The sequence below is a fragment of the Amblyomma mixtum genome, chromosome 3 (assembly GCF_055824585.1).
Source record: "Amblyomma mixtum isolate Tamu chromosome 3, ASM5582458v1, whole genome shotgun sequence".
Lineage (NCBI taxonomy): Eukaryota > Metazoa > Arthropoda > Arachnida > Ixodida > Ixodidae > Amblyomma > Amblyomma mixtum.
In genome coordinates this window covers 294,839,276-294,843,824 of record NC_143014.1, presented here as the reverse complement: position 1 = coordinate 294,843,824, position 4,549 = coordinate 294,839,276, and the positions used below count along the sequence as shown (strand labels likewise).

The 4,549-nt window shown below is 46.4% G+C and overlaps 1 non-coding gene across 1 annotated transcript; it reads left to right on the top strand.

Annotated features, from left to right (window-relative positions):
• The first annotated feature begins 842 nt into the window (after positions 1 to 842).
• Positions 843 to 914, top strand: TRNAW-CCA (transfer RNA tryptophan (anticodon CCA)). Its single transcript has one exon. It is a non-coding gene; the product is annotated as a tRNA-Trp (tRNA).
• Positions 915 to 4,549: the final 3,635 nt, after the last annotated feature.

The following is a 4,549-nucleotide window of genomic DNA, read 5'->3' as shown; positions in this document are numbered from 1 at the left end:
AAGGTTTAACGTCCAAAAGCGACTCAGGCTGTAAGGGACGCCGCAGTGAAGGGCTCCGGAAATTTCGACTACCTAGTTTCCTTTAACGGGCACAGACATCGCCCAGTACACGGGCCTCTAGCATTTCGTCTCCATCGAAATGCGACCGCAACGGCCGGGATCAAACCAGTGTCTCTCAGGTCAGCAACCGAGCACCATAACCACTGAGCCACCGCGGCGGCTTGCTGCCGAGTTTCTCTGAACACTTCTTACTTTATATTCACCGACGATTCAAACATCAGCCTCCAGTGGTTCCATGCACCGATTTTAAAGAGCATGGTAGCAGGACAAGAACGCATTTTAAAGGACACTGCCGGACCAGCACTCCCTCCCACCTACTGAAAAATTTCCGTTTGCAGAACCGCAATTAACCTCTTTCTTTTTTTTTTTTGGGGGGGGGGGGGTACCAATTAAAAAAATTACCAAGCATATGGAACCGTCCCCACCTTTCCTCTTCCCTTGCAAGCCGCTTTTAGCGAGGGCTTCCAATAAGTCCCACACTATTGCATCTCTAGGAACAAAAGTGATGTCACTGGTTTATAAAAAGCACTTCCACTTCGTCAACAGCTTGAACAACCTTTTCAAGAAGGTAGCGCCTTCCTCTTTCTTCTCATGCGGAAAAAAAGAAATTGTACTCACCAGATTTCAACATTCCGTTCAAAATTGTCTTTTAGTTGCTTTCTATACACTACACTCTTTCCAAAAATTTTCCTTTTACCTCAACTCTTCGACCCTTAGTGACATTAAGGGAGCATTCTCTTTGCAGCCTTGAAAAGAAAGCTGCGTTGCATACATCGCCATCCGACTCGGTGGCGCAACGGTAGCGCGTCTGACTCCAGATCAGAAGGTTGCGTGTTCGAATCACGTCCGGGTCACATAATTTTTTGCGGGGTTGGCGGACGGGTGGTGCGTTACAGAAGCGAAAATTTCATTACAAATGAGAACAGCGACTTGGGCAAGCGCGGGAGTTGTTTCCAATGTTCTAATTGGAAGCACGAGTATAAAAGAAACTGCCATTTCCTGGCTTAAAGTTGCAGACGAGTAACGCGTCTTCTTTTGTGAAGAACTGTTTACGCCTAGTTTTGCCCTATATGTATTTCCAGCAGCACAAATCACAGGAGCCACGAATGACGGGCTTGACGTTTTCCTGTCACCAACGGGGAACTGACAGAAGAAAGAGCCTTGGTGGTTAACTTTTTTCGACACTCTTCTGTGGCGGACTTGTTCATGGAACAACCTGTTCCAGCGGGAACAAACTCTCAACGGCAGCAAGCAGTGCATTATGTGACTTCACGAAAAACAATAAATGGAGCAGTAACAAGGAATCAAGCTGAACTGGTAGTCATTAGAGCATACACGATGGACAAGGTCTGTCCAAGAGCGCACACTCTCGCCTTTGTGTTCACAGACAATGGCGCGCCGGCCCACTCTAATGGCAAAAATGAAGCCTTACTTCTGCGTGGGTGTGGATGAGTGGGTCCGTACCTGTGTGCATTAAACGCGCTTGTCCTCACGCCTATGCGAATCCCGGACTTCTCTTCATTACTGCGAAAGAAAGCGATGTTTTCAACAAACGCCACAAAGCCTGCAATATGCATCGAATAGTATTTGCTTATGTGCTCAGGTTTCCTAAGGTTAATGCTGAGAAACGCAGTGTCACCCCCTTCAGAGGGAACAAACTCTTAGCCCCGTGCCACTCTTGCGTATCAGCAAGGCGTGCTTTGATTAGTGGACAATAGACACCGCATTTTAGTTGCACGTTTTCTTCTTTTTAATGATGGATAAGAGATTAGAATACTTCGACCACCGTCTGGTATTCGCCTACGGCCCACAAAATAAGGTGCAATTAAATTTCTTCGCTCATGCTCCGCCGGTTGCGGTTTCATCAACCAAGCGGTGGCAGAAACGTGTGAGAAGTGTTCAGGTCACATGAGGCAGGGAAAGAACTGCAGTGTAACCTCTGATACATTGTTTACTGTTATTCCAGCTCTATTATCAGGTTGGCTTCAGAGTTGTAGTGAACTAAACTATGTGAAAGCGATTATATCACGGTTTTTACGCCTGACCTCACCAAACACTCCTTGCACGTCTCAGACACAGTTCGGATGCTGAAACCGAAACCGGAATGGCATCAAGAACAAATACAATTTTGAGTAAAAAAAAATATGCAAGCATAGCACCTCCCCTGAGAAGTCAGACAGTTACTCCTCTTTTTATTTCTTGATGAACAATCATTTGAAGCCTCGCGAGCCAGATCTAATGTGTCCCAAATCTTGATGCTATCAAAGAATTCTGTGGCAGCTTTCTTACTTCTCGCCTCAGAAGGAACATACACCTTCAATCTCAGCCCTGTTCTCGGCGTCTTTAGGTATTGCAAGGTAAGCGGAAAATCAGTTTTCAGATCCAGTGAGCATCTTATCTACGATGCGCCGCCTTCAACGACGTCCACCAATGTAAGGCGTCCAGGGCTGACAAATTAATGCCGCAACGCAGAATGACTGGCTCGCGGATGTTTGACTCGGCTTGGGCTCCGTATTGCATCTTTTCTTCATCGGAACAAAACGTCTGCAGAGGGTGCGCAAGGAGTCTTTCAGCTGCAGTAGCATCCAGACGAATTATCCCAGTCTCTGAGAGCTCCCGTGTGGTGCCATCTCAAGGAAAATAACTTGGGCTGTTCGGGAAACTTATAGAACGCTGTTTTGTAGGCGGTGCAAGCGAAGAATGGGTGAGGTGTGCTTGCAGAGGCAGCGCAGAGGATCATCGGAAAGCCGTCCGCATCCGCTAATTTCCTGTTCCAAATTTCTACCCCTGCTCTCTTGCTTCATGGGAGTCGCTGTGTTAATGTCGCTTGTTATACTAATTTATTCAAACAGCAACACCGCTGATTGTACTGAATCATCGCAAGACCAACGCGACGTCGACTGTGATCAGCTTCTTTGTCTGTTTTCGCACGTAATGCAGCAAATTAATGTAAATGGTACGTGGTATGCGTAAGCAGTGCGATGTGTTGAGACGCGCTGTGCGCACAGTGGCATGTATTGATAGTTTGCTGCCCACCGGTAGTCTTTACAAGCTGTGAGGAAAATGCATCTATCGTCTGCTAAACTGTGCACGTGGCAGCCAGTTGTAGTGCTGCGAAAAAACAAATTTATAAGGACCGACGCGTTCAAACGCACATGAAACTGACCCCCGTGCATACGCAGCACAGCCAGCCGACGCTATCATACTATAACCACGACAAAACGCGTCATCTTTCGCTATTGCCAGTTTCTGTGATCAGGACACGTTCATGCGCAGTAGGCGCTGATCATACTCTGATGCTGTACGGTAAGCGATTTCGCACAACAAACAAATGAGTGAATAAACGATGCTGCATACACACACCTATTGCCACGCAAAGGACAGTGTGTGGGAGGAAATGGGAACAGGTAGTAGCTCGCAGGCGATTTTCCAATTGATTCTTTGCGCTCACTTCGGAAATGCACCTCACCCACCGGTTACTTTTATGACTGGTAGCGCAGTCTACATGACAATCCTCCCAAAAAATCTCCCTTCCCGTGAAGTGAAGTTCGCAAACTTAGAAAGGAATTTTTTGGTCGTGCGAGTAAAAGGATGCTGCTAACATGTTCTAGAAAAGCCTTCATCAAAATTCGAGAAATAGCCGGTGAAATCCTACTGCAATTTAATGCACACATGGTTGATTATTCTTCGAGGAACAAAAATAAAAAAAATTTATGGGGCACTTTGTCTAAAGTGCGTAGAGGCGAAAGCGTTTTCCGCACCTCTTTGACTGCCTCTGTGGCACTGGTGACGTAACCACTGGATGATATCACACAGAATTAACGATTAATTACAAAGCAACTGCAAATTACAAATTAATAGATAATTACTAAATTATGAGTAAATACTAATTAACTGCTAATTAATGACGCTTAACCTTCACCGTTAGGAACGGAACGCGACAGCGTGTTGTAGGGCTGCCAGGGAGTCCACGGAACGCCACCACCCGCTCGGCGCGACGCCTTGGCCTTTGAACGCAACGCTTTTTGAGGAAATTAAATGGCGCAGTAATTCTCGGTCATCTTGGTGGACAGCTGAACCGCTCCGTTCAGGAAGGGAGGAAGTGGGAGTGAAAGAAGAAAGACAAAGAGGGGCCGTAATGAACAAAATGAAAATTGTGTTTGGGGAAAGGAAATTACGCAGCAACTGTCTCACATATCTCGGTGTACACTTGTCATCCGTTTGTAGAGAAAGGGAGGAAGTGGGAGTCAAAGAAGAAAGATAAAGAGGGTCCGTAATGAAGAAAAGAAAAATTGTATTTGAGGAAAGGAAATTGCGCAGTAACTGTCTCACATATCTCGATGGACACCCGTCAAAAGCGTGACACCTCTGCTGACAAGCTTCTGCTGACAACCTTCTGTCGACAACGATGAGGCATTAAAGGCTTTCGCCGTCAAAGCAGGACATTGTTACTCTGGAATCCGTCGATGGAGCGAACTTCCTTTCGGTA